We start from the raw sequence: 19,972 nt of genomic DNA on the forward strand, positions 1-19,972 counted from the left end.
GCAGGAGCCCTCCACCTTTTAAAGAGCTGGCTTGTGTTAAGTCGATCAGTTTGAGGTATATATATATATATGCCAATTAATGTGGCGTGGTTTGGAATATTGTAAAAACAAGTATTTATACTACAAATAACACATCACATCCGACTAAGATAATTGCCTTAATTAAAACACAGCATATTTGATAGTTGGCCTTATTAATGTAGATATATAATACAAGCTTCTTAATTAACACGACAGATCTGATACAGGCCTTATTGTAGATATATCATACAAGCATGTATGTTACAAAGTACAAATTCACGCTTGTCGGATTATTGGCCTGCCAATACATCTGATAATAGAAGCTTCTAAACAAGTACGACATATCTGATTACTGGCCTTAATATTGTTGATAATACAAGCTAAGCGCTTCCAAGCAAGAACTCATGATCATCCGCGTCCCATGCATGGAAAGCTTCGACAACAATAAAAATTACACGTTACAAGTTAGAATAATGAAGACTAGAAATCCAAAGAGAAATATATAGTCATAACCAAATTAATTCATACTAATTAATTAATTACCTGCAGTTGAAAGAGCCCAGTCAGCAGTGTCGTCGTCCACATGCCATGCAAAGTAACCATGCAATCCCATGAGCTTTGCATGTCCAATCTTAATGGAGATGGTATGCGTATCATCGTAACCAATCCAGGTAGATCCATTATAGAGATAGTTCGTGACATATGCGGGATCGTACTTTGCCACGGCAGGAGGTATCTTAATGGTCACGATTTTGCTATAAGATATGGGGTCTAATCCAGGCACCGGTCCCCGGGCGGGTGAGAGTATTTCATGGTTATTTTCATTCACCAGAATCCAACTGCGACCATAAAATGGAAGGCCGAGGACTATGAAGTTTCTTGGCACACCTGTACGTTGATATGGAATATAGATTAAATAATTAAATTTGTTATTTTTAAAAATTTAAATTTTTGAGATAAATGGTTATTTAACTGCACCTGAGCTGATCCAAGCACCGACGCCGTACTCGATGCTAAATCGAGAGATTAATGGATTGTTGAATGGAGCAGGCGGTTCAGTCAAGTTGGGTGAGGAAATGGGGGTATGAATGTCGTAGGCCATTACGTTGATCCAGTCCAAGCTATCTACGATTTCCTGAATGGGATATTCCAAGGACGGCCAAAAATATGAGGAGTAAAAGACATCGGCTGTTAGAAGCAGACGGTCATAGCCAGTGTGGTTGGCCTCTTCCTCCAGGGCAGCTCGCCATTCAGTGAGGAGTAAGCCGAGGTTGGTCATTTCATCGCTGGTGTAGGGATATTGCCAGTTGAGGCTAAGGCCAAAGTAGAAGTTGGTCCTGGCTACATCAATGGAGGAGTTTATGAATGCTTCACGGGAACTGCTACTGCTAGTCATGGAAGCAAAGATGGAAGGATTAGAGGCTTCTCCACCGATGGATAAAAAGGTTTTAATATAAGGGTTCTGTGAGCAGTGCACGGCTTTGGTGAAGTTTTGAAAGATGCCCTCATAACCGGGAGGAAAGGTGACTTCGTAGGTGGTGTCGTTGACATAAGCAAAGGCAGCAAAAAGATGGTTGAAAAGGGTGGGGCTTATGCTGGCCACCGGGAAGCCGCTCTGGTAATACCAGTATCCGGCTTTGACGGCATGATCATTGGCCAAATTCAGAGAAGGCCCGGGCTTGGAAGGCTGTTGATGGTGGTCAGCTAGTGAGGCAGTAGTGCTGACAAGCACCACCCCAGTGATCGAGAGCAACAGTAGTAGTACTAGAGAGTATTTGCTCCTCATCATTTTTTGGTCTCTTGAAATATTATGGTTGGAAACAACAACAATTCTTGGCCTTTTATAATTGCATGCGTGCATGCATTTTACATTTTTGTTTTGTAAAAGGCTACTGCATGCATGCATGTAGACACGTACGTACATACACTTGAAAGTCAAATGAATTATGTGTGTTGTAACTTCTTTTTGTATTTTCTATGTGGGGGGTCCATTTGAGTTCAAAATTTTGACATTAATATTGTAGCAAGGCTGTTCCTGCTGCATGTACAAGGTGTCTTTTTAAATATTTGGGCATTTTTTTTCTTCATCTTTTTTCTTTATTGGCCACATGATAATTGAATGACCGACTTATTAATTTTCATTATCTAATAATTTGACATAGACCCAATGAGAAGCTTTCTATTAGATTGGAGAAAACTGATTGACATCATTGAAGGGGTTACTCAGGGCCTCGATATCTCAAAGAATACTCAAGCTAGAATGACAATTATTCACCGAGACTTGAAAGCAAGGAACAAATATTATTAGATGACGAGATGAAACCTATGATCCCAGACTTTGGTATAGCTAGAATTCATATCAATCTATATATGCAATTCATATTTATAAATTTTCACATATAAATCTCATGATGACACTAGTATATTAAAATTTGGCGGCGAGTTGCCCCTCGCCACCTCGGGGTTGGCTCGCAGGCTAGGTCATCAAATGCGAGATGCCCAACCAGCAAACAACCCTTTCCTTTTTTCTTTTTTCTTTTTTTTCTTCTAAATAATTTTTTAGTTTTTTATTTTATTAATTTTTTATTTTAGTTTTTAAGAGAATAAGGGTATTATAAGAATATAATAAAAAAGTGACTTTTTTGACACACTTTAATAATTTAATATACCATTTTAGCACACCTTAAACTTTATAAAATTATTTTATAAACGCCTGTTAATTAAGGGAACTTTGTTATATTTTTTTCGTTCTTTATTTTGCCTATGCGTGAACATCATGTATAACATAATTAAAATTGAATGTTAAATCAATCCATGTCTCATTCAAATGATCCCATTTGCAGTTGAGAGTGACAAATTGTAATTTCTTTTCACTCATCTTGTCGTTGGTTTGTCAGCATTGGTGTAACTTGTCGGTTGCTTTTAGTTATTGTGATTGCTTTAATCATTAAACTCTCATAGGCAAAACCAAAGAAAGTCATCCATTTCTATTCCAGCGACAAGTCAGAGAGCCCAAAGTCATCATTTTATCGCAATTTCATTAGGGGATTCTTATCACGGATCTCATTTCAAATCTATGTTTTTTCTTTAGGGGTCTTTATAATTATGATGAGAGGGATTTAGATGCACCTGTTGCACAAAAGTCATCTTTTATACCACCAATCAGAAGCTGATACATCAGTCATTTTTATTAAACTTATACTTAAAATAAACATACAATTACACCATATTACACTTTATATGAAATAAAAAATTAATTAATTTTTTTAAAAAAAATTGAAGGGATGGCTGCCGACTGGCCATCCCTCCCCCACTTGGGGTGGCTGGCCGCCACCCCCAGGCCTGGGGGTGGCTGCGCGGCCACCTCCAAGCCATGGCGGTGGTGGCCAGCCACTCCAGATCCAGTAGGGATGGCCGCACGGCCATGGGAGTGGCCTCGCGGCCATCCCATGTCCTATGGGGTATCCCGCAATCCGCCCCATGGGCTGGGGGTGGTGGCCAGCCACCACTAGGTGGCTTATCTCTTACATTTTTAATTTTTTTTTTTTTTTAAAAAAAAAAAAATTGATTAAACCTAATATAATCAGGTGGTTTGGTTTTATTTTGTTATTATGCTCTATGCTAAGGTAACAACCGCTCATTGGTGGGCACAAAAGGAAGATTTTGTGCAACCTCCTTATATAAGTTATTCTCAATTATGATTCTTCATAATCTTGTTAATTTGCTGCATTAAAATCTATGTTTATTGAAAGAAAAGATAATAAAATAAACATAAATCGGAATAAAGGAAATTGAGATAAGAATTTTATGTGATCTATTCCCATGTTCCGATCTTTCCATTTTTTTTAGCCACATTAATTTACTCTTATTGAATAAATAGTTTTATAATACAAATAATCCGAATATATAAGAAAATTGAGATAATATTATAAAATGATATGGAAGATTAAATCAAATCAGATTTAAGTATATTTATAAATTTGATTTGATTTGATTTGATTACGTACAATATATGTTAAAATTACTTTTCTCATAAAATCATATGATATCTAAGAATAGATTCTAACTTTTAGCTGTAATAATGCTGTATGTCTTGCTAATGGAAGCCACAGATGCAGTTTGAGATGGCCATCGTTCTATAAATTACAGTGTACGTTGGGGGACATATATAACAGTAAAGTTTGCCTGCCAATTTTGCAGACCTTTCATGTGAAATTGTTATCTAAATTATTGACATTCTTATAAATTTTTGGGGTCACATTACTTGCCTCCCTTCCACCCTATTAGGAGTGTACAAGCGGTTATGGGTTGTGGTTAGCAGTTATTGGTAAAATCGCTTATCGTAATCGCCCAATGTGGTTTTTAAATTTTAGTAACCACAACCGTTCCGCTTAGGCAATTAACGATTATTTTATAACTAAACCGGCTGTTAGTAGGTTATTCAAACCAATTATGGCGGTTTTATAACCCTTTTTTTATATATGAACTTTTTGGCTTTTTAAGGTATTTTGAGCATTTTTTGGGCTTATTTTAAATAGTTTCGAGTCAAAGTGTTCAAAAAATGAAAAAAAAAAATGAATATGATGATACTCTATCCCTGACTCTAATTTAAAACGACACCGTTTTGATGTTTAACACTAAAATAAAGTCGTTTTAATGTTATATTTTTAATATATATTTACACAATTTCCGGGTCACAGGGAGATTTAAGTTAAAACACACGCACCAGCTAAATAACAAAGATTAATAGGGTAAGAGTTCAAGGTAAGGAATAGAGAGAAAGGAAGAAGATAATAGTTGTAATCTGAATATTCCTCCTCTTCTCCTCAACTGAATTTTCCTTATATGCATTCGCCAATTACATGGTCAAGGATTTACATAGTCATACAATCGGACAACCCGTGGCGGTCCTCCTCTATCCACCGTTAGATTTCCTTGGGATCTGCATCGCCAGTGCATTGCCAATATCGTGACAAGTGGATTGCCGGGGACAAGTCCGGTATGGCTTCTGCTAAAGGTGGGCCACCACCTACGTGTGTGATGACAAATCCCATACCCTTTGTAGGGTGGATCGTGCTGATTGCATGCCATGTTCCTGTGCAAGGACATGCGCCCTTTACGATGTGATCGCCACTGCTGTTTAGATCATAGGTTAGGTAGGAGAGGCATGGCGCCGCTTAAGGCCCCCTCGTACGGCTTGCTGTTTTTAGAGAGGCGGATCGTTAAGGCGAGCCCTCTTCCTCTTGTGGATGGTTCGCCGGGGCAAGGTTAGACTCGACGGATTCGACATAGCGGCCCCCCATGTTGGATTGGTTCGCTCAGCGATCCAAGGATCTTGACAGCCATCCCGGGCCTCTAGCGGAGCTTGGGAAGATCGTAGGTGTAGAGCATTTTTAGCGAACTTTCTATAAGAGAGTCTATTTCCTAAATTTAGAAAATATGTTCAAAAAATCATAAAAAAATTTTACAGCAGACTCTCTAAATGAACCATAAACATTAGGATTGCTACAGTAGAACCCAATGTTTTGGATTCCACTATTGTAATCCTAATCCTTATAATTATTAAAATATAAAAAAATGATTCTCTCTCTTCTCTCATCTCTCCTCTCACAATTCTCTCTCATCTCTCCTCTCATATATATAATATAATTAAAAAAATAAATATTTTAATGATATAGGGAATGCTTAAAGGAAGCTATTGGAGTATATTTTGATATAGAAAAGCAAAAAGTAGTTTACATCCTTAAATGTAAGAAAAATGACGAGTAAGCTGCTGGGAATGCTTTAACCCAGAGTGACAAGCCTTTCGTGGAAAGGCATCACAGTTGTTGAAACTTGATTACCGGTTTTCTCCCTAACAATATATATTTATATTATTATATATAAGACTAGGCGGTTAGTGGTTATAAATCACTTTTTTTTACTCTAAAATCACTAATCATTCTGTCCTAGGCGGTTATCTGTTTTTTATAACAGCCTATAAAAACAGTTTTAAGCGGTTAACAGTTGTGTGAAGGTTATGACCGCTTTGTTTATACACCTTTACACCCTGCAACTTACATTCACCGCATCAGTAACCAATTTGTCGAGCAATCTGGACATAGGACACAAATTTGTCATTAAAACCATATGTCACGGGTATCAGTGGCGGAGTCAGCCTTTTCATATTGAAGGGGCCACTAAACTAAAAATTGTTTTCTTAATTTTTTTTTTTCACCATGTGATGAACTAATACTTTTTTCTATTTTTTATTCTTTTTCTAATCACTGGTACTTAAATATAATGATGAATTGAGCTTAGAATTGTGTCAAATTCTCCAGTTAAATGTTTAAATTCTAACAACCAATATTCTCAATAGTTAATAGCAAAAATATTCAAATTACAAGACCACTTAGATTAGGAATTGAACTTAGAGTACTAACCTCAAAAAGTGTGACATGCGATGAGTTATTTTGCACCTCGTTGATTAACATCATATTCTCATATATGATGACCCAATCCAAGATCAAACTCCAATGAACTAATATTAAATTTACATATCAAAAGCCCTAATTTAATAAAGTCGAAACCTGAGAGAGTATTTGATTTGAGAAATTGAGAGGGACTAAACCACGAAGGGAGAGTGAGGCCAGGAGAAGAGAAAGGGAGAGAAGAAGCTGGAAGCTTGAGAAAGGGAGGAAAACAAAAAACAAAAGAAAGAGAGTGGATAGTGGGAGACAAAGAAATAAAGTAAATAATATAAAACAAAGTGAGTGGTGGGGAAGGAAAAAATAAAAACAAAAATAAAATTAAAAAAAAAAAAACAAAAAAGAAAAAAAAGAAAGAGGAAGTTGATGGAGAAGGTGGGAAAAGAAGAAAAATGAGAAAAGAAAGGAAAAAGAAGGCCGAAGCGCAAGATTTGAGAAGCCAACGAGTAATGGAGGAGTTTAAAAAATTTCACGTAGGGGCCGCTTATATATTTTTTTCTTAATAGTTTGAAGGGGCCGGTGTAGAATTTTTTTTTTAAAAAAAATCCCACATAGGGGCCGTGGCCACCTCTTGCCTCCATGTGGCTCCGCCACTGACGTATAAAACAATTTGATATGTATCTATCAAGATCTACCCATAAAAACTGCAGCCTTCGTCAATATTCTTCGACGACAATGGTGAAAATTTTTATCCAAAAAATCTTTAAAAGCAGATACACATGTCTCATCTGATAATTTTAAATGAGGTATTACAGTGTACGTATATGCTAATCAAAATCCTACTAATTTGATCGGTTTTTTCTTCCCATCTTTTGCACGTTTGGAGTCTCTTCTGATCCAGTGGAATGCGACTGCGTCCTCTTCAACCAGATCATATCACGTGTCTTATAAATATATATTATTTTGAGACATGACCAATACCCAATTGTACGTTACAATTAATTAAATGCCCTAGCTAGCACCCAGCTACAGCTTTGTCCTATGACCAATCTTTTAATTTCTATTGTAGTGTGAGCCAGCCCATGTTGGAAATGATTAGGGCTTGACAGAAGAGTAAAAAGATAAAACAAGCATAGAAGGTTAATCAGTATGAGGAAAACGTGCTGTTATAGGTAGAGAAAGGATTATGATAGCTTTGGTTGTTGGTGCGTGGTTGATTGGGTTTGTATATCACAATATTATGTTGGTAGGGACAGGGTTAGGACCATTAAACAGAATACTGCTCTAACAAAACAAAATCTTAGAAAATGACTAAACAGAATCAAAACTTAAAAAAAAAAAAAAAAAAATCCTTCTTCCCCTAAATTGCTACTAAAAGCAAATCTAAAGATAAGACAAACAGGAAATACTGCACTTTGCTGCTCATTGTTTTTCTGTTGATATTTTTTGCTCAATCCTTTTTTTCCCCTACAAATGCCGGATATATATAGGATGGTAAATTTAATTAATAGAGTTTGTTCATATTGCAACTCAACATTGTTTCTATCCTTGGTTTCAGTTTTCCCTCATTTGTATACTTGCAAGAGTTGGACATACGGGAGAGGACCAATGGGAAGGACTACTACTACAATGTCTCTACTGGAAATGAGATGGAGCGGATCAATTATATATATTAATGTAATACGTGAGCCAAGGATGGTCATTTTTCATCGATCATGTTCATGTAGGAATACTGCATGCCATGAGGCTAAGGCCAACGTAGTTGCAATCTCTGGCTATCTGTGTATTTTATTTACTAATCCTTATTAAATAAAATTCTACTTTAACACAAATTCTAATCCCCTCTTAACTCAAACTATTTCACCAATCAAATATTTTTTTTGTTGCATATCTAACCGTGTACGTATTTTGTGTCGAAAATAACTTCTATGTGGTCAATGCATAAAATTGGGGTTTTGTGCAAACCATTCATTGGTTGCTACGTAAGTTAGAACACTCTAAAAAAAAAATAAACACCTACACCTGATTATATCAGGTTTAATTACTTTTTTTTTAAAAAAATAAATAAATAAATATAGAGGGTGGCAGAGGGAGGTGGGGGCGGTTCACCGCAAGCCCCCCTGTGGCCTGGCCCCCCCCCCCCCCCCCCCCCCCAACTGGATTTGGCGCCACCTCGTGGCCACCCATGCCGACTAAGTGAGAGAGGGAGAGAGATCCGATTGGGCGGTGGGCAGAGGAGTCTAGGCGTGGGTGGTGGTTCGATTTGATCGGTGGAGGCTAGCAGCGGTTGGTGGAGGCTGACGGTGGCTAAATAGCTGTGTGGGGATTAATCCTATACTTTGCAAACATGCATTTTTCTTGCAATTTTCTAAAATAGATGATGTCTCAGATGCTGAGTGGTTTGCACAAAAGTTGGCTTTTGTGCAACGACCACACAACAGCTGCTCTCTTTGGTGTCACCCCATTTGAAATCTTGATTTATGTGACATCATGACGTTTAAATGAAATTGACATAGTCTATTTCATTTTTCATATTTTTATTTTACAAATTTAAAATCATTGAAATTCAGCAGTAGCGTTGGCTAAGGAGGGATACTCCTCTTGTTAGTACCGTTGACGACTTTCCATATTGGGCCTAGACAAGATCATATTCTATATGGTATATTGTGTAGTTGCGCCATTACAGGTGTGGATGTGTGAAGATATTTCTATATATGCTAAAGTTACTGTTGAAGGCATTAATGCTACTATGGAGTGCGGACATGTTGCACGAAAAGATATTTCCCTTTGTATTATGAACTTTCCTATATTATGCAGTGTTACCGTTGTATTGTCAAAGAGTTTCCTTTATGGAACACATTGTACCGTTGTAGTTAATGTTTTTCCTTTAATATTTTTCCTAAACCAATCTCTTCTACATAATTTTTGGTGAAGCTCAATGTGTACTTGATTCTATTAATTCTTTTGCTTTATCACTTACATATATGAATCTTTCTGAAAACTAGTAACTTTTCAGAAAGATAAATGCTTATGATCATGTAAATGCTCTGCAATTTCCACAATTTGCTTAAGTTTCTTGCCTGTCCAGCCCAAAAATGTTGTTATTTCCTGCCTTATTCCAAGGATCCCAGGAAGATCTAATAAGCTTTCCGCAAAGTAATCCAAATTAAATGTCATTACAATGATACGAAAAACATGTAAATACCCTGTCTGAAACTATATTGCAGAAAGACCTCCATGCTTAATTATCGGGGTACAAATTGGGAGATTGTGGTATCATTAATAGAAAAATTTTCTAGCTGTAACTCAGATTTATTTTCCTCTTCTTCATTTCTTTTTGTAGAAAAATTTGGCACTTTTGGAATTGTCAGAGCTGCAATTTCACTTTTTAGCATTGAAGGAACCTCCAATATGGATGGCCTATCAGCTGCATTTTCCTGAACGCACAAAAGAGCTCTTTGCATGCATCTGATTAGTTTACATGATTAAAGTGTATCATCCAGAGATGGATCCATAAACTCCATGCCTTTGCCTGATTTCCACAGCTCATATGCCTGAGATAAATGAAACCATCATATATCAATCTTGCTGATCATCAGCAAACTTCAATTTGCAATTACACAAAACACAAAAAAGACAAAAGACAAAAGCATGATTAAACCAACTTACGTAATCTAGGAGGTTTAAATTTTCATTCGCACCATAACAACATGCGTTCCTCTTCCCACTTATGATGTGTAGATGTAGAACTCCAAAGCTATAAACGTCATATTTGGTAGAGTACAAACCTCGTTTAACAAATTCAAGAGGAACGTAACCACTGCATATATGCAATATTAATTATTTGACTGGAATGTTTAAATTACTAAACTTCAATCTTTAAATTACTTAATATGTTCCAACAATTCGGCCTGTATTTGCTTCATGTTCATCTTTCATGAAAATTTTAGCCATACCAAAATCTGAAATCTTAGGTTTCATTTCGATGTCAAGTAAAATGTTACAAGCTTTGAGGTCTCGATGAATGATTGTAAATCGTGAGTATTCTTGGAGATATAGAAGACCTTGAGTAATCCCTTCGATGATATCAACTTGTTTTCTCCAATCCAAAAGAGATTGTCTAGCAAGATCTGCATCAATAAGATCAAGAAAAAAATTGTTACATGTGTTCCTAAATATGATTCTTCAATTAATTAAGTATAAGCAAATTAAAAAGACTCTAACCAAAGAGGTAGAAGTCCAAGCTTTTGTTAGGCATGTACTCATAGATCAGCATTTGTTCATTCCTTTCAATGCAAAATCCCAAAACTCTCACAAGATTAACATGTTGTAGTTTTGCTGCGAGTGTAACTTCATTCTTGAACTCCTCAAATCCCTGTGTGGAAGCTTTTGAAAGTTTTTTAATTGCTATTTCCTCTCCGTTTGCTAGTATACCCTGCAACATACACACTCGTAGTCAATAGTCGTGGTAAGAAAATGTGCAGAAGAATTTTGTGGGGATCACGTGGCTGGAGGATGAAGAAGCCAGTTAGAATATTTCTTCCTTCTTTTGTAACTAGCTGAATACAAGTTGGATGATTGGCTAAGTGGTTTATCTTGTCACCTGATTTAGGATTAGTTTTGTTATTACAGTTATCTTAGGGTTAGAATTCTTCCCATTTTTTAGTATATTTTTGTAGTGATAGTAATTATGGACTAATTATACAAAGCCTAATTGTAATTAACCTTTGACTAATTAAAAAAAGTTAATTTACCTTGTAAACGGGACCATAACCACCCTCTCCTAGCTTATTTTCAAATGCAAATTTGTTTGTAGGCTCATCAATATCAGCATAACTAAAGACTTGAAGATCAGGAACATTGCTATTGAACTTTCCAACAGCTGCTATGCTGTCTTTTTTCCCTTCTGCTTCTTTATCTGCTTCCACCGTCATATTTTAAAGCATCAAATTTTCTCTCTTTTTTTTTTTTTCTTTGTTAATTAAGCAGTAAATAATAAAAATCCTACCTATAATACAAAAGGTACAAGAGAAATTTTACCTTGTGCTTTTAGCTTCTCTTCCTTAATAATAACACATCACCGACACTAGGAGGAAGAAAATTGCAGCAGTACAATTGTAACCAAAACGATCACTAACAATCTCCATTTTTGGTGCTTATTGTTGTCAATCCCGTTATGAATCTCTTGAACTGAAGCTAAAATCATCATGCAAGAGATAGAAACATGTCATAAAAATAATGCTACATTACAATATTGTCAAGTAGTTTTAATTGTTAGTATTCGTAAAAATTGGATGATATGGTAATCTATTTAGGAGACTCATGTATATCTGCGATATATAAAAATATTGGATGGCGTGGTAATAAAAATTAACCCTTGTCATAAAAATAAAAAAAAAATAAAAAAAAATAAAAAAGAAAAGAAAAGGAAACAAAGGTCTAATTTTTTATTACCACATCATCTAAATTTTATAGAAGTCGTACATGAGTTTATTAAATAAAATTACTCAAATAATATATGTTCTGAGATTAATGCAAAATAATAGCTAGCATGTTCTAATTACATGTTAAGCTCATGTGTTTCTAGGATTAGCTTATACATCATACTACATATATATGGACATAAATTAGTGTATCGTATTTATTAAATCACTAGTTATCTCAAAAGCTTACGTTAATAGAAAGAAATGAATTTAATCATTCAATCAACATTTTTATTAACACTCCCCCTCAAGTATTAGTTGATGCCTAACTCGTAAAATATTTAATTGAAATGGAGGGTGAATTGATGGAATAAGGGTTTGAACTCATGAACTTTCGCCATTTATTCTAAAAATTTAAACTAATTATAGGAAAAGATAAATTTAATCATTTAATTAATACTTTAATGGTATGAGTGGACTTGGATCTTGAGCTATTGCATATAAGTTGCTGTTTTTTTTTTTTTTTTTTTTTTTTTTTTTTTTTTTTCTTTTTCTTTTTCTTGCGGGAAATATTGATCCTATCATATATACTAAAAATAAAAGTCTTCTGAAGAAATAAATCAGGTTAAACATGTTTCATATATTCCTACCTGCAGCAAGATCAGAAAGCACCCAATTATTGTCATCGTTGGCGACATGCCAGACATAGTAACCGAGCAGGCTCATCTCCTTGTCGCATTCATGTTAAATCAATCCATGTCTCATTCATGTTAAATCAATTCATGTCTCATTCAAATGATACCATTTGCGTTTGAGAGTTACAAATTGTAATTTCTTTTCACTCTTGTCATTGGTTTGTCAGCATTGGTGTAACTTGTCGGTTGCTTTTAGTTATTGTATATGATGGCTCTAATCATTCAACTCTCGTAGGCAAAACCAAAGAAAGTCATCCATTTCTGTTCCAGCGATAAGTCAGACAGCCCAAAGTCATCATTTCATCGCAATTTCATTAGGGTATTCTTATCACGGATCTCATTTCAAATCTATGTTTTTCTTTAGGGGTCTTTATAATTATGATTCTTCATTCTTTTGTTAGTTTGCTGCATTCAAATCTATGTTTAGCGAAAGAAAAGATAATATAATAAACTTAAATCAGAATAAAGGAAATTGAGACGAATTTTATATGATTCACTTTATAATTTATATCCACATAATAAAACTTTAAGGACTACATTTACTCTTATTAAATAGATAATTTTACAATACAAATAATTTAAATATATAAAAAAATATTTAAATTTGATTTGATTTGACTACAATATATGCTAAAATTACATCTCTCATAAAATCATATGATATGTAAGAATAGATTCTAACTTTTAGCTGTAATAATGCTTTATGTCTTGCTAATGGAAACCACGTACAAATGCAGTTTGAGATGCCCATCGTTCTATAAATTACAGTCAAATATTGCAGACTGTTCATGTGAAAATGCTATCTAAATTATTGAGATTCTTATAAATTTTTGGGAGCATATATAGTACTTGCCCCCAGCTCCCACCCTATTAGGAGTGTACAAGCAGTTGTAGTTATTGATAAAACTACTAACTGCAATCGTCTAAGACGGTGGTTATTGGATTTTAATAATCACAACTGCTCCACTTAAGCGATTAGTGATTATTTTATAACTAAGCTGGCGGTTAGCGGTTATTCAAACTAATAACTGATAGTTTTATATATATATGAGTTTTTTTTAAGTGTTTTAGGCCTTTTTTGCCTATTTGTTGGGCTTATTTTAAATAGTTTTGGGTCAAAGTGTTCCAAAAAATAAGAGATATGATGAAATCATATTTCTAACTCGTATTTAAAACAATACTGTAATGCTAAAACGACGTCGTTTTAATGTTATATTTTTAATATAAATATATAATATATATTTATATTATGATATATAAAGGAAGACGGTTATTAACCGCTTTTTATAACATCCTATTAAAGCGGTTATAAGCAGTTAACGGCTGCGGGAGGGTTATAACCGCTGGTTTATACATGCACCCATACACCCAGCAACGTACATTCGCCCCAGCAGTAAACCAACTTGTCCTACAGTCTGGACACAGGACACAAATTTGCCGTTAAAACCATATGTATGTCACGGCCGGGTATAAAACCATATGATATATCTATCAAGATCTACCCATAAAAACTGCAGCCTTCGTCAATATTCTTCGAGACAAAGGTGAAAATTTTCATCCAAAAAATATTTAAAAGCAGATACACATGAACGTTTCATCAGATAATTTAGAATGAGGTATTACAGTGTACGTATATGCTTATCAAAACCCTACTAATTTGATCGGCTTTTTCTTCCCATCTTTTGCACGTTGGAGAGAGTCTCTTTCTGATCCGGTGGAATGCAACTGTCATTAAGCTAAATTTTTCCTCAGTCAGTAAACTTCTAGGGCATGGCTTGCATGCGTCCTCTTCAACCAGATCATATCATACAACGTGTCTAATAGATATGTATTATTATTATTTTTTGTCTTTAAATATATATTATTTTGAGACATGACCAATACCCAATTGTACCTTACAATTAATTAAATGCCCTAGCTAGCACCCAGCTACAGCTTTGTCCTATGGCCAATCTTTTCTATTTTCGTAGCTCTAGTTTTCAGAAATCATGACCAGATTCCCAGAATCCGTAGGGAAGGCTTATATAATAGACCTCGCGTAATGACATGTCGTGTCGAAATAATTAGCATAATTTAGTAATATACCTCCTGTGATACTGCATGCTTCTGCTTATTTTTCTTAATAATAATGACATTTACTAAGCATTAAAAAAATAAATAGAAGATTTTACATTTAGAGATCTTAATCCTAGCCTGTAGTGTGAGCCGGCCAGCCCATGTTGGAAATGGTTAGGGTTTGACAGAAGAGTAAAAAGATAAAACAAGAATAGAAGGTTAATTAGTATTAGGAAAACGTGCTGTTATAGGTAGAGATAGGATTGTGATAGCTTTGGTTGTTGGTGGAATCGATGAGTGGTGAAGAAATGAGTAATTTTGGGTGATTTGAGGGGTTTCAACACATCTTTCTGTTGTGTTCCAAGAGTTGTTGAGGGGTTTCAACACGTTTATGCTACAAATTTTTTTTATGTCCCCTTAAAACTGCTGTGTCAGCTAGTGAGTCAATAGTGCCGAGAATCACCACCACAATGAGCGAGAGCGACAGTACTAGTAGAAAGTATTTGCTACTCATTTTTGGTCTCTTGATTATGTTTGAAAACAACAACATTAATTCTTGGCCTTTTTATACAGAGCCTATTACGCATAATCAACTCGTGAAGTATGCTTTAAACATGCATGAACCTTTTTTCAAAAGGGATTACGTGAGGTATTAAAAAAAGTCATTAAAAAAGATGATGTTAGAATATTTAAACAATACTTTTTAATATGATTAAGGAAAATGTTGACATATTTAAAAAAGTCATTAAAAAAGATGATGTTAGAATATTTAAACAATACTTTTTTATATGATTAAGGAAAATGTTGACGTCATGTAGAACGGGGTGATAAGCGAAGTTAAATTTTTCTTGTCATTTAAACATTTTATTACGCATTTTGCATCTTTGTTTTTCTATCTTTTTTTTTTTTTTTGAGGAACTTTGTATTTCTATCTATATCTGTACCATGTAACCCTTTATATTATGGGAAAGTTGATACAAAGATTAATGATATGAGAAGATTACTTTTATTATTCAGCTCTTTTATTTGTTTTGGGACATGTTAGCTAGATTCTTCAAATTATCCTAAATTTAATAGTTACAAGAGCTCATGAATAATAATAATCTTCTCGATCAAATCAATATTTTTATTTATTTATTTATTTTTAATTTTTTTTAGTTCTCATGTTAATTGAGATCTGAGCGGTTTAAGGGAATTGAATATTTGTATGCATCCCTAGCTTTGTCTGTACATGCGTACATATCAATACTCATTGTGTACTCTGCATTCTCCAGTACGATATGCTTAAGTTGCATGATGCTGTCGTGACCAAAACTGTAGTTCCTTTCCTGCCTTTCCAAAGGACCCAAATAAATTTCGAGTGCGTTGAAATTGAATTTGATAAAAAAAAAAAAAAAAAACTGTTATTATTTCCTGGATTTGAAAGTGCATTCTCCGCGATATTCTCTCTTAAAGTGCATTTGAAAAAAAATAAATAAAAATGCCAAAGGCAAATGTGTATTTTTTTAAAAAATGCAACACAATTTCGAAGGTCGAAGTACAATTTAATCAAACGTTTAACAATGTTTCCGTATTTTTATTAACAATGTTTTGAAATCACTATTGTCCAAATTGCAATAAAACCCCTAAACCAAACAAACAAAAATAAGGTAATTCAACACCTCAAAGTGATTTCTATCCATATTTTGATTGAAAAATGATATTTAATTTGCAATTGCCATACAATTAGCTAGCTAGGATGATGTAGTAGCGAAAACCAACAATTTTTTTTTTTTTTTAAAAAAAATAATATATAAGTCATTGCTATCCAAATGTTGATTTTTACAACAACGTGATCCCAAATATATACTCTTGTTTGAACTTTTCAAAAGCAACCAATATTAACCTTGATCCAATTATGTTGACTATTGACATATATATATATTTAACCCGAGAGATATAGAAGCTGTCAAAATTTAATTCCCACTTTGAGAAAATCAAAGCGGGACATCCTGTCATTAGTGACGCACTGACGCTATTCAACCCCTCAATTAAGCCATACCACTAGAAAAACAAAAAACAAAATAATAATAATAATAATAAAATTAGGTTCTTTTTTGTTGTTGTACTAGTCTTAAGTGAATATTATTTATTAAAAAAGTAATAAAAAAAAAAAAATTGACCCTTATTTTTTTCACCTAATTTTTAGAAAATAATATCACCATAAGACTATGATAATTAAGAAAACACGAGGAAACACATATCATTCCCCAAAAAAAAAAAAACGAAAATTCATGGGACCTTAGTAATTACCCGGTCCAACATGCCAAATCAGAAGGACCGGAGTAAGTTTGACCAATACATGGTGTCCAATGAGGCGCAAGAAATGGAGGGTTTTTTTTTTTTTTTTTTTTGTCCATTGGGTTTCAGCAATTTGCAATTAGTTATTTAAAGTTATAAATTGGCTGACAACACGTTATAGTAAGGGGAAAAAAGAAACATCATTGTAACTACCTTCCATCTAAATTTTGGATGGAAACAAGGTTTTGGTATATAACAATTTTTAATGTTAAAGTGGTCATAAAAAGGAAAAAAAAAAAGAAGTTTAAAGTGAGCAAAAAAACTTTTAAAGTGAGTCCAAAACCAGCCCCAAAAAAGTCCAAAAAAAGGCCCAAAAAAAGCGATTAGCCTAGGCGGTTAACTGCTAACCGGGTGGTTAAGTGCATAGCCAATTAACCGCTAACCAGTTAGTGGAGGCGGTTGCGGTTAGCGGTTTTAGCTACTAACCGCTAACTGCAACCGCCTTTTTACCCCTATAACTCACATAACCAATATTAATCATTCATTCCCTTCCCGGCCCCACTTTGAATAGAAAATATATATATATATATATATATATATATATATATATATATATATATATATATATATATATTAGTCATTCATAAATCACAAGTAGGGTACCAATTTATAGTTCTTAAATCACAAGTAGGGTACCAATTTATAGTTCTTGAAAATTGGGTGTCATCTTTTATCATAAAATTATCAAAGTATAGCTCGACTTATTTTCATGATTTATTTAAAATCTCACATTTCTTTTAAGAATCAATGATAATATAATATACGCACAAAACTGGGTGTCATCTTTCATCATAAAATTATCAAAGTATAGCTCTACTTATTTTCATGATTTACTTAAAATGTCACATTTCTTTTAAAAATCATTGATAATATAATATATATGCACATGTATAGACACCAAAATACATTTAATTTAAAGTTTACAATTTATTTTAAATCTTGCATTTACGTGTATTGTTTTCGTGAAGAACGTATTAAATATTAGTTCTACTTACCTAAAGCTACCACCGCCACAACGATTTACCGCGCCTCAGTCGAGTCACTCACTCCTAAAAACAAAGTAATTAAATATCAATACTTAAAATATAAATACATATTCCTTAAACTATAAAATTCTTAAAGGTTAATTTCCCACTTTTGTCTTATTGTCTCTACTTTATTCCTTCCCATTCATTCCCCTTTTCACCCACATCCGTGAGTACTCCTCCATGGTTTGTTTTGTTTTTCTTTGCCTTTTAGTCCCTTCTTCTCTTATCACTCTCTCACGTGGCTTTCTTTCTCTTTCCTCGAGTTTTATTTTCTTTTCTTTCATGGAATGCGACTGGCAATGCCATGGAGCTAAACTTTGCAATTTTCCTAGCTAGGTCTAGTTTATTCTCAGAACCTCTAGTGGGGTAGGTTTAGAGCTCGCGTTCTGACATGTCGTGTCCACGTGGAAATAATTAGCATAAGATGATCTATATCTAACAATATCTAATTTATTATTAGTTTTTTTTTTTTTTTTTGGAAATAATTAATGACATTTACGTAGCATTAAAAAAAAAAATAGAGAATATTTTATATGCACAGATCTTAATCCAACACCAGCTAGCTGTAGTGTGAGCCAGCCAGCCCATGTTGGAAATGATAAAAGCAAGAAGAATAAAAAGAAAAAAAAACATGAATAGATGGTTAGTAGATAAAGAAAGGACTGTGATAACGTTGGGTTGTTCGTGGTTGATAATGTTTAAAGAACACGTCTTGATATGCGACTGAAACTATTCTGACCATCAAATTTTTCTACTTCAAATTTTGTAAAAGCCATCTCGCAAAATAAAGAATTCATGCTCTGATACCACTTGTTGTGCACGGAATTATAAATACAGGATCCTAAAGAAGCAGAAAAGTACAGAATAGAAAAATAGATCAATCACACATGACAACAAGATTTAAGTGGTTTGGCTTAATAAGCCTACATCTACTGGCGGAGATGATCTAGAGGAAATTCACTAACAAAAGATAGAGTACAAAGGTAACGGGGAGAGAATCACTCAAAACCCAAAGCCCCAATGCACCAAAATCCCACTCTCACACAAAAGAGAAAAATATAAAAGAGAGAAAAATTGACAAAGAAAACTCTCTTCTTCTCTAAGTGCCACAAGGCACAACAAAGTGAGAAAACCCTAATGAAATATGTGGCTTCTAATTTTTCTCCCAAGTCACTATGTTGCAAAGCCTCTCATTTATAGTTAGCAAAGTTGGTTTACTTCTCCTAAAAGGAGAAGTATTGCAAATCCAAAACCAACTCAAAGAAGGAAAAAAGAAAGAGTCGGCTACAACTTCAAAAGGCCAAAACAAACAAGACAAAACTTGATGGGCCCCACGTGAAGGACTTGAGATATTCAAGGCACCAAATAACACTAATATTTTTTCTGGTCTTTATTACGGGATAAGTAGTGTGAGCTGTGTGGGTACTATTTATTATGTGGTAGGCTCTGATACTATGAAAAAATTTGTGGACCTATTTTGTCCAACTATATTTGGGTGATTAAATTTACATGTTGAGACAATTGATAATTTAACAATTATGCCTATTGTGTGAACAGGACATGTATAGCATAATCAAAATTGAATGTTAAATCAATCCATGTCTCATTCAAATGATACCATTTGCAGTTGAGAGTTACAATTTGTAATTTCTTTTCACTCTTCTCATTGGTTTGTCAGCATTGGTGTAACTTGTCGGTTGCTTTTAGTTATTGTATATGATGGCTCTAATCATTAAACTCTCGTAGGCAAAACCAAAGAAAGTCATCCATTTAATTCTGTTCCAGCACAAGTCAGACAGCCCAAAGTCATCATTTCATCGCAATTTCATTAGGGTATTCTTATCACGGATCTCATTTCAAATCTATGTTTTTCTTTAGGGGTCTTTATAATTATGATTCTTCATTCTTTTGTTAATTTGCTGCATTCAAATATATGTTTAGCGAAAGAAAAGATATTATAATAAACTTAAATAGGAGAAATTGAGACGAATTTTATATGATTC

General features: G+C 34.1%; 2 pseudogenes; both read right to left on the bottom strand.

The window, feature by feature from the left end:
- Positions 1–401: 401 nt before the first annotated feature.
- Positions 402–1,810, bottom strand: LOC132185571 (class V chitinase pseudogene; annotated as a pseudogene).
- Positions 1,811–9,673: 7,863 nt separating this feature from the next.
- LOC132185567 (cysteine-rich receptor-like protein kinase 19) overlaps positions 9,674–19,972 on the bottom strand; it is a 35,215-nt pseudogene continuing 24,916 nt past the window's right edge.

Source organism: Corylus avellana, chromosome 7 (genome assembly GCF_965113065.1).
Source record: "Corylus avellana chromosome 7, dhCorAvel1.hap1.2, whole genome shotgun sequence".
Taxonomy (NCBI): Eukaryota; Viridiplantae; Streptophyta; class Magnoliopsida; order Fagales; family Betulaceae; genus Corylus; species Corylus avellana.